The following is an 11,614-nucleotide window of genomic DNA, read 5'->3' on the forward strand; positions in this document are numbered from 1 at the left end:
TAAAGAAAGGCCCACAGAAGCAAAAGTAGACATGACAGAATACATGGGTCTTTTTAATAGAGTTGCTTGATTTGACTGGAACAGAGGGCAGGGCAAGCTAAGGCTGGATAGTGAGTCTATTGCAACCAGATGAAGGATTTTAAAGGATGGGCTAATTTGTATAAAATACAACAGTGTCTAAATAGTGACATAATAAAAATTTTTTTCTGTTATAATCAGGGTCTAAAGTTGTTCCTTGGAACAAAGTAAAAAATGTCTAGAAGACTCAATAAGAAATTTTTGGAGGGAAATGCCAATTTGTTAGTTTATCTTCCCAAACTTTAACTAAAAATAATAACTAATTACATAAGAAGTAGCACTTATGACAAACAATAGTTTATTTAGACAGCAAGACTATAGCACTGTTTGATATATAAAAATAACCACAAAATTTCTAACTCTTCTTTGGGTAGAAATTTAGGTACTATTTTCAAATAAGTTGCAAACTAAAGCAGAAAAGGAGAAATAATTCATTTTACCAATTAGTATAAAATTATAATATCAAAAACCCATCTTAAAATGGTGTTGTAGGACAAATACATGCTTTTATAGAATCAATACATTAAGAAGTGTCTCTAAGTCTTCCAGAATGCTCTGTGAATATTTGATGAACTTCACCATAGGACTGCAGATTTTTTGAGGGAAGAACTTTTACTTTGGTTACTAGTATCTACAATACTATTCAAGAGACCAGAAAATATGGTACTCAGTAATTATTTATTAAATTGAATCAAATTATTCACCCATTGCCAAGAAATAAAATTTTACTCAATGTACCATGACACCTTACCAAGAAATAACATTCAAAGAAACAAAAGTTTGCCTGATATGTATTTGGATTTTGAAATTTCATAAATAGATCAAGCAATTAAATTAAATTAATTAAATTTAAAATAATTTAATTAATAATTAAAAAGGACTTATCTGTGACTCTCTGCCTTACCTTCTCTACATCACCCAGGCCCTCAGTATCTAGAAGGACCAGAGTGTGGTTAGGCTTATTGGGGTGAGGCACACACCACATCCAGATGCCCTTGGTTTCAGACTGCACTGTAGAGCCCAGAGGGAAACCTATAATGGAAGGGAAAACCCAACATACAGTGACAACAGATAATCTAAGCAGCCAAAGGACTACAAAGTCAGACTTGTTAAAATGTGAGTGCTTAAAAATACAGGATGGTGCTTTCCCTATTATGTAAGAATGCCCTACTTTGTTTGTCATATACTTCAAAGAGGAAACAAATGTTAACTCTGTGAATGATATCTGGCAAGGGCTCAAGAAGGAGGCAAGAGGCATCCATGAACCAGACATAATGGAGGTACCTGATAACCATAATAAGAGTATTTGAAAAGGATGGTCAAGTCTGAGCCAGGTAGAAGTGAACAAAAGAGACAGCAGGAAAAAAAAATGAGATAATATTTCTTCCAAAGCGGTGGTGAGTTGGTGGAGGTTAGTAGCTACAATGGAATGCACTCACAAAAAAATTTTTAACATTATGATAGATATTCAAACATTTTTGTATGTTGATAGAACTATTCAACAGAGAAAGCAAAATATGTCATGAGAGAGAGGAGACACAATTGAAAGATTACAGTTCTTGCACAGGTAAAATAAGGTAAGAATCTGCATTAGTAGGAGAGATTTTCCTTGACAGAATAAAATAAAGAATATGGTAACAGAATACAGTAAGGTAATAATTTAGTGGTGAGAATTAGAATTAGAAGATTAGTTTATTGAGAGGAGTTTTGTTCTCTCTTCATGTAACCAAGGAAGAAAACTAATAAGATGTGATAGAGTCAAAAAATGTCCCCTGCCTGAGGACAACACTCACCATGGTTCCGCCCTGCAAGACGGTTCATCAAGTAGGATTTGCCTGTGCGATACAGTCCTACAATGGCCACGACCACCACTGGCTGAGAAATCTGGTCAAGAATCCGTAGAGCTTCCTGATTCACTGACAGGTGCTCATTGTTGTTTTCCACCAGACAAATGGGGGCCGTCATGCTGACTCTAGATGCCATAGCAACCTGCCAACCTGCAAGAACATGTCAGTTGAGAAAAGATTATAATGCTATTCTCTGATGCACAGTTATGCAAAGCACCCATCATCTTAGGACAGTGTGAGTTTTCTGCTTTGTTTCTGGCAGAGTAAACATAGGCTAAGCCCTATAACAAAAAGTTCATTAGTTTTGGTTCCGTTCTTACAGTGACTCTCTGCAAGGGTCAAAGCGCTCCCAATGCCATGAGGATCTCAGGTTGAATGTTATTGCTGGCACTGGGAAGCTGATTCTTATAATGCACTGGGTGTCTCTACCCAATGGTCATCATTACTGAGAAGAAAAGCCATCACTGCATGCGAATATCCTCTCACCAAACCTAAGATTTAATCATCTGCTAAGAGGGCAATGAGGCTGCTGCTGTGGGAGGAACTGGCACTAGGACACCCTGGGGGACATAAACTGTGAATTTTTAAGCTATAGATTTCATGCATCTTTTCTGTCTCATGGTCCTAGTTATTGAGAACAGCTATAAAACTAGTAATAAGTATGGCAAGGATTCATCAAAATCTGAATTTTTAGATTGACAATTCCAGTTTGACATATGACAGATCAATGAAATATAACATTATAGAACCATTTATAATATTCAAAGGACTAAAGGAATTTTTGGTTCCAGGAGGGAAACAGCTTTTGATTTTTGTCCTTTTTGAGAAGTCATCAAAATCCTTTTGGCTATGAAGTAAAAAAATCACCCCCTTTAAAGGAAAATTGAGTCCCTCAGAGATCAATTTTGTTTTTCAAAATAGAAATGTGCATCAAAATAAAAAATGGTGTACATTTTAAGACAATAAAAAGTATATATTAATGAAATTCAATGAAGAATAACTAGAGGATCTCTGAATTCCTGCATCCTTCATGAAAGTGTTCAAAAATACCCGTGTTGTACTATATGCAGATGACTTGATACAATATACAGAAAAACCTAAAGATTCCACACAAAACTATTAACACTAATAAATGAATTCAGCAAGTAGCAGGATACAAAATCAATATTCTGAAATCAACTGCATTTTTATATACCAATAACAAACTATCAGAAAAAATCATTAAGAAAACAATTGCATTTACAATTGCATTAAAAGGAATAAAATACCCAGGAGTAAACTTAACCAAAGAAGTAAAAGACCTGTAGTCTAAAAACTACAAGATATTGATGACAGAAATTGAAAAGAATACAAATAAATTGGAAGGATATACAGTGCTCATAGAATGAGAGAATTAATATAGCTAAAATTACCCTATGAACAAAGCAACCTATTAATTTGATGCAGTCCTTATCAAAATACCAATGGCATTTTCCCACCTAACTAGATGAAATATTCCTAAAATTTATATGGAACCACAGAAGATCTGAATTGGCAAAGCTATCTTGAGAAGCAAAAACAAAGTTGGGGGTCTCATGTTATTTAATTTTAAACTATACCACAAGGAAGTAGTAATCAAACAGTATGGAACCAGCACAAAAACAGATACATAGGTCAAATAGAGGACCCAGAAATAACTCCACACTTATATGATTGATTAATCTATGGCAAAGTAGACAAGAATATACAATGGAGTAAAGTTTTTCAATAGTGATGTTTGGAAAGGGGACAGATATACACAAAACATGAAACTAGACCACTTTCAGATCATTCTAAGAAGTACCAACAAACAATAGGAGTCACAAAAATGGGGAGACAGAGAAACAACCCCCCATCGAAAGGAAAGGTAGAGTCCCCAGAAAGAATGCTAAATGAAATAGAGGGGAGCCAACTATCAGATATGGAATTGAAAGCATGTATTATGGAGAAGCTCAATGAGCTCAGCGGAAACTACAAAGAACTCCAGAAAAACTACAGTGAACTCCAGAAGAACTATAAGGAACTTACTGAGAATTATACCAGCATCAAAAAGGACATGGAAGCTATCAATAAGAGCCAGGAGGAAATGAAGAATACGATCTCTGAATTGAAGAACACAGTAGAAGGAATTAAAAGCAGGCTAGAGGAAGCAGAAGATCGGATCGGCGAGCTGGAGGACAATGTAGACAAAAACTCACAGACAGTGCAACAAAATGAAAAAAGGCTGAACAAGACTGAAGAGGCTCTAAGACAGCTGCAGGACAACATGAAACGTAATAATATCCGTATCATAGGAATTCCAGAAGGAGAAGAAGAAGAGCAAGGAATAGAAAACCTCTTTGAAAAACTAATGACAGAAAACTTCCCTAACATGAAGAGAGAAAGAATCATGCAAGTCCAGGAAGCACAGAGGGTCCCAATGAAGATGAACCCCAACAGGCCCACTTCAAGACACATCACAATTAAAATGCCAACATTCAAAGACAAAGAGAGAATCCTAAAAGCAGCAAGAGAGAAACAACTAACAACATACAAGGGAGCTCCAATAAGGCTATCATCAGATTTCTCAGCAGAAACACTACAAGCCAGAAGGGAATGGCAAAATATATTCCAAGTAATGAAAAACAAAGGCCTACAACCAAGAATACTCTACCCAGCAAGACTCTCATTCAAAATGGAAGGTGAAATAAGGAGTTTCCAAGACAAAAGAAGGTTAAAAGAATACATCTCCAGCAAACCAGTATTGCAAGAGATGCTAAAGGGTCTGCTTTAAGAAGATGAAGAAACAGAGAGAGACAGAGAGGAACATGAGTACAAAGGGGAAAATGACAATGAATAAGTACTGAAAGAAAGAAGGAACTTCTACCATTTGCAACAACATGATTGGAACTAGAGAGAATTACGCTTAGCGAAATAAGCCAGGCAACAAAAGAAAATTACCTTATGATATCACCTGTTAAAGGAAACTAATGAACAACACAAATAAATGAGCAAAATAGAACCAGAGGTATGTAAGCGAGGAATAAACTAACAGTAACAAAAGGGGAGATGGGAGGGAGAGAAGTGGTAAGAAGGGGAAGGGTCTAGTCAAAGAACATGTATAAATGACCCATCGACATGGACAACTGGGTGGGGACTGAATGTGGGAGAAGGGAGGGACAGGGTGCAGAGAAGCAAGAGGGGGAAAAAAGTGAGACAACTGTAATGGAAAAACAAACAAACAGAAAAATTTTTAGTGGGGGGAAAAAATAAAAATATAAAGAATAGAAATGCAAGTTCAGTGAATATTAGAAGGACAAGGATTTTCCTTCACACTGTATATATTTTCTCCCTATCTGATCCCTCCAGAATTTGGCATTCTAAAGAAGTAAGTAATGACCTAAGTTTCTTTGCATAATACTAATAAGACCAGTTGTTAATAACGATTTTTTTTGACTAAGACTTTGACTGGAATGTCATGCCTAAAGGAGACATGCTTGGGCTTTGGTTGTTACCAAAAAGCCCTGAGCAACTGGGACTGACCTTCAAAGGTAATAAAAGTCCATGAGATAAAGGCCTGGTACCTTGGATGGATGAGCGGTCCATAGCAATCTTTCCAGGGAAGGAACGAAGGTTGTTTTCCTGAAAGATGGCTAGAAGGGACCTTTAAGGCACAATGGAAAACCAGAAGGACCTGGAAAAGACAGGTGTTTACAAGCAAGGCTGAATGCCAGGTATGTGGCTCAGCTTCTGTGCCCTGAAGGGCAGACTGAAAGTCACCCTAAATGTTCCTTGCGTAAGTTCCAGCAAAGCAGAACTAAAGATCATAAGTGATCATTTGCTGCTCTTGTTGTGTTTATGCAAATGAACAGGATAAATTAAAAATGAACTTAATGCAGTCCCTTTAATGACAAGGAGGGTAATCTTAGTGAGAAAAATCAAGATTCAAGGAAGATCACAATGTCCAGTGGTAGACTATAAAGTAGTGCAGCTAACCGTCTTTAAAGTTTCTTTTCATTTAAAATTTGTTTTCATTTGAAAGTTAAACTATGTCTGTGGCATTATCAAAGATGTTTAATTTACAGGCAAGAAGAATGTCAAATGCCTTGCAACTGGATGTCTTTCCGATAAGACAATCCTACAGATCTATAAACTTGTGTGGGGGTTATGTTACATAAATTAACATGTGTTTTCTGTTTTCAAAGGGCATAAGCCTACGATCTCATTACCTGAGTGATTGTCTTGGTTACGGATTGAATGATGTCCTTTAACCCTGCTGCCCCCAGAATACAACAAGGATGCCAGCCTGTTAAACCAAGCATGCCGTTGTCCAGAGACAGCCAACCAACCTGGAGTCTGCACGATCCTTCCCCTTGTGGGAAGGCCACCCTCCCCTCCACACCCCCACTCTTATTAGGGATTTCTTGACCCAAGAGTAGGTAGGACGACGACCATGTTCAGCTTGAAGCAGCTAGAGGAGCTCGAAACCTTCGTCCATTGTCCTTTATAAGATTGTAAAGGGTCTCAAGTCTGAGAGGGAGGGATTGTTTTTTTAATTGTTAAAATATTTAACTAATTAATTAATTATTTTTTTTAAAAAAGAAGAATATATGAAAGGGTGAGCCATGGGCATGGACTTGGGGAGGGGATAGTCGGGGAAGGGGGCTGCTGGGCGGAGGGGAACAAAGGGGAAAAAATTGGAACTATTGTAACAATATAATCAATAAAATATACTTAAAAAAAAAAGAAACTAGACCACTTTCTTACATTACAGCCAAAGATAAACTAAAAATAGATTAAATTTTTTAATGTAAGTCCTGAAACTATAAAACTACTAGAAGAAAACATAGGCAATAAACTCTTTGAAATTGATTTTAACAATATTTGGGGAATATTTCTCCTAAGGTAAAGCCAACAAAAGCAAGAATAAACAAATGGGACTAAATCAAACTAAAATGCTTTTATACCACAAAGGAAACCATCAACAGAACAAAAAGGCAACCTAATAAATGGGAGAAGATATTGCAAATAATATATCTGGTAAGGGGTTAATATCCAAAATATATAAATAACTCATGAAACTCGAGATCAAAAATCAAACAACCAATTAAAAGACAGTCAGAGGGCCTGAGTAAACATTTCTCCAGAGAAGATATTCATATGGCCAACAGACATATGAAAAACTTGCTCAACATCACTAGTCATCAGGGAAATGCAAATAAAAACTACAATGAGCTATCACCTCACCTGTCAGAATGGCTATTATCAAACAGGCAACAGAAACTAAGTCTTGGCAAGGATGTGGAGAAAAAGAAACCCTTGTGCACTGTTGGTGTGATTGTAAACAGGTGCAGCCACTGTGGCGCACAGTATGGAGAACCCTCACAATATTAAAAAATAGAACTACCATAGCACTCAGCAGTCCTACTGCTGGGTATTCATCTGAAGTCAAACACACAAATTCAAAAAGATATATGCACTAACCACTATGCTGTACATCTGTAACTAATACAGAATAATATTAAATGTAAATTTTAACAGAAAAATTAAAAACACAAAAAGATAAATGCACTCCTATGTTTATTGCAGCATTAATTACAATAGCCAAGATATGGAAGCAAATGTGACATATACACAATAGAATATTACCATATTTCATAGCCATAAAGAGACGAAATCTTGCCTTTGGCAACATGATTGTACCTAGAAGGTATTTTGCTAAGTAAGTCAGAAAAGACAAATACATACTATATGAAATCATTATGGTATTTAATGGAATCTAAAAGCCAAAGTAAATAAACAAACAAAACAAACATAGATGGAGAAACAAACTGTTGATTGTCAGATTCGGGGGCGGGGGGGGAGGTATGGACAAATAAGGTGAAGGGGATTAAGAAGTATAAAGTCCCAATTATGAAAATAATCACTAGGGTGTAAAGTACAGCATAGGGAATATAGTCAATAATATTGTAATAACTCTGTATGGTGCCAGAGAGGTACACCAACTGAAAATAATATAATATTATATGTGAACTACCATGTAAAAATACATTTTAAAAAATATCCATGTGAAGACCCAGAAGAGCAAGCTCTACACTGCAGTGGGTCTGTAAACTCCTGAACACAACAGCCATAGGATTTCATTAAGGAGAAGAAAGAACTACTTATTTTCCAAGAAGTGATGAAGAGTTGGTTCTTCCCAATTTTCAGAACATATTATGAAAAAAGCTGCCCCAGGAGCAAGCTTGAGCCTGCAGTGACTCGCAGACAATGCTGAGAAATAACATGCTTACTTCCCAACTTAGGAGGATGAGACTGGAGACGGGAGTGATGAGGCAACAATCTTTAGGCAGCCCATTTCACTCTGGCTCTCTTATTTTCCCTCTCCATCCAAGAAATAAAAGGCAGGCAGAGCTCTCTTAGCCAAGCCTACTCTCGATTCAATAATAATAATATAGGAGGCAAATCTAATCTAATGTAGAGCCAGGGTTGAGAACCAGTGATAAATCTATCCTAATGCAAATTATGATTAGGAGTATTGAGCTCATGGATGATGAAATTGCTTCCAACCTACCCCCTTAAAGAGCCAGAAGACCCTGATCTCTCATCTCTCCATGCACCACCTTTTCCACTCCACTTGCTGCTGTCCTGGCTACATGACATGCTGCGACACTGTCACCTCACAGCTCCCTCTGCTCCAAATGGAGAAGCTGAGCTTTCCCAGAACTAAAGCCACAACTGAACCCTGCAGTCCGGACTATCAGACTATACAGGCACCCTTACTTCTCCAGTCCTGAGACCATTTTGAATCTGAAATTGAGAGGTTTAAACTCAAGACCAAGTTGCATGCAAAAAAAAAGTTGATGAATTAACATTGCTGCCCCACAGCTCCTCAGTTGTTTCTCACTCCTCCTTGTTCCCTCTTCTCATCTCACTTCCCTGTTGCTAGCTTATAGAAGTTAAAGACGAACTAAGGAATATTTTTACTATTACAACGTAAACAGAGCAAAACAACAGAACCTGAAAACAAAAGTAATTGATGTAGTTTGTTTGGTAGGTACCACACATTTGAAAACTGCAAGGTAAAAAAAGGCTTAGACCTTATAGTTGTTTTTTGCAGTTGATTAAAATACAGGTATCTCCCATGCAACACGGTACTTCTATAACACAGTTTCACTCTAACATGATGTGACTGTAGAAGATATCCAAGAATTGCTGGTAGAAGAAGAAATTAATGAAGCAATTTTGATGCAAATGACATCTGAGATGCACCAAGATAACTTAGGGGACGATATCACCAATAAAAATGAAGAGGTTGAACAGTTTACTCTAAAAAGCATAAAGAAAGGCCTAGACTTAGCTGAACAGTTAGAGTCATATTTCTTAAATGAAGGTCCTTGCACTGAAAGGAGCACAAAGTTTAAGAGGGAACTTCAAACGTGCTTAATACCGTATAACAAAATTTATAAAGATCTCTCAGCTAAAAGCAAGCAATATAAAATAACAGATTTTTTTGCAAAAAGTAGAGCATAGAAATCAAGATAATGCTGAAGGAAGTTCAGAGGATGAGGATATCTTGTCAAAAAGAAAACACATTTGGTTAATGGAGCTTACTAGTGATGACAAAGAAAACATTACTTAATTCATATTAATATGTAATACTTTTGAGGAAAATGGCTTTAACAAAGCTATTTCTCTTAATTATAAAAATACAATAGTATATATTTTTTAATTTTTGGAATCTAACCCCCCTTTTTGTTCTAGTTCTTTGTTTCGTATAACACGGATTCACATAACACGGCATTTGTTAAGAACCTAACTAGAACCCTCTTATACGGGGGTTACCTGTGCTTGAGAATGAGTTAATTTCATCCAAATACCACTTTACAGAGTCTTTGGAATACTAAATCAGGTTAACGAAATAAAGAATGTTTCAATATTTAATTGTATGTTGAGGATCACTTTTTTCTGTTTTTCCAGTGTCCAAAAGGGAACCGTCTGGGTGAGGAGTAGGAAGATGGGGAAGAGACTCCAAGAAGCGCTTCGCCAAGGAGGCCAAGTTTGGTTCTTCAGTCACAGAAAGGACTTCAGGCCCTTCAAGCAGGTAATGTGGGATGCACCCAGAGGCGGATTTAACGGAGGGCGCACTGGGCGCGTGCACTGGGCCCCGACTTCTGAAGGGCTGCCCAAAACCCTGACTTCACACTTTTTTCTAATGACAAGTTTGGTTTCATAAAATATAGTTAACGTGTATTTTTATTTTCCCTGTCTCTCTCTTTTTTTAAGGGGCCCAATATTTTCTTCTGCGCCTGGGGCTTCAACAGACCTTAATCCGCCTCTGGCATGCACCCCTCCTTCTCCCAAGCACGGCTCTTTGTGCAGCCCTGGGTAGATACCGAATAACGAGTAGCACGTCCAAGGGACAAAGTGTGCCGCTGTAGCCTTGCAGCAGCCTGGAATCGGAACAGAGACCCTGAGCTACCCAGAGCAGAGTCCGCGGGCCACACCTCCTCCGGCCCCCACCACCTGTCAGGAGCGCGCATTGTTGTGGCTGTTATTGTTGTTGTTAATGATGATGATGTTAGTTACCGAACAAGGGCACGGAAGACCGAGACTAGGAGCCAACTTACGTGTCTGCGACGCTTCAAACAAGGGACAAAGTCTCAGCTGTCCTCGCCCTCCCCTCGCGCGCTTCTCCCGCGTCTGATTCTTCCGGGTTCTGACTGCTCTCTTTAGAAGCTGAATATCGAGCCAGATATTGCAGGCAAGCAATTATGAGTCAGGATGAGAAGAACAGAAACCGAAAGGGTACATCCTTTTTCGTGAAGTTAACGGTTGGGTTTTCATCCCCTCTCCCCCTCCACCCGAAGGCATGAAGTCCTGTTTCTTCCACACCTAGTTTCGGAATCCCAGGCTGGTCCCTCCTCCTCACCTGGCTTGTGTTCCTTAACCCTACGATGAACACAGAACAGCAAGGCTGAAAGTGAGCCTGTAACAGCAGGCTGACAGAGGTCAAGAGCCTCTCTCTCATGGGTACTTTTTGTAAGGCAGTAAGGTTTTTGTCGTTGTTGTTTTTTAATTTTATGCTTAGACTCCCTTTTCATTTCTGGCTTTTTTTAACTCATGTTAGTAACGATATTTGTGTGTGTAAAACTCCTTTATTTCCAGTCAAGAGATTATCACTATTATTTTGCAGTATATTCTTCCACTTAATTTTTTTTTGTGGTGGCTCTGTGGGGGTGGGGGTTGGTTATAAGGATCCTGAGTTTGTATTTTGAGTATTTGCTTTAAGTAAAATAATATAAAAATGCAAACTCACAAGCGAATATTCAATAGAAGCAAAGAATAACTGGTTTTGTCTTCTAGTAAGTTTCACTCCCACATATTTGAATTTTAGTATGAATAATAACTCAGAAACAAAATATATGTCATTCTAAGGGATTCCACTGTATTAAACTACTGAACAAAATTATATAATCAAATTAGTCTTTTGTTACACCTGTTGCCTTCTGAATGGATATAGGTGGTAGATATGTATTGGAACAATTTGGGGTTCCTTTCATTGCCGGCTTACTCTTCTCTGCCTAGAATATTCTGAGTTGGTTTCAAAGATGTTAAAGTGTTATTTCCACTTTCAACAAAATGTTTGGTTGAAATTGGCTCTTTGACAATAAAGAAGCAACAGCTAGATG

At 37.7% G+C, this 11,614-nt stretch overlaps 1 protein-coding gene across 1 annotated transcript in view; it reads right to left on the reverse strand.

Moving 5' to 3' along the window:
- The window catches only part of LOC150015238 (guanylate-binding protein 6-like), a 31,696-nt gene extending 20,901 nt beyond the window's left edge, over window positions 1–10,795 (reverse strand). The window contains exons 1-3 of the mRNA XM_090269705.1: window positions 10,553–10,795; window positions 1,872–2,075; window positions 983–1,110 (exon numbers count right to left, since the gene is read on the reverse strand). The gene's annotated coding sequence lies outside the window, so the exon portion shown is untranslated. The remainder of the gene's footprint in view (window positions 1–982; window positions 1,111–1,871; window positions 2,076–10,552) is intronic.
- Window positions 10,796–11,614: the final 819 nt, after the last annotated feature.

Source organism: Furipterus horrens, unplaced genomic scaffold (genome assembly GCF_987537825.1).
Source record: "Furipterus horrens unplaced genomic scaffold, mFurHor1.1.pri manual_scaffold_3, whole genome shotgun sequence".
In the NCBI taxonomy this organism is placed as follows: Eukaryota; Metazoa; Chordata; class Mammalia; order Chiroptera; family Furipteridae; genus Furipterus; species Furipterus horrens.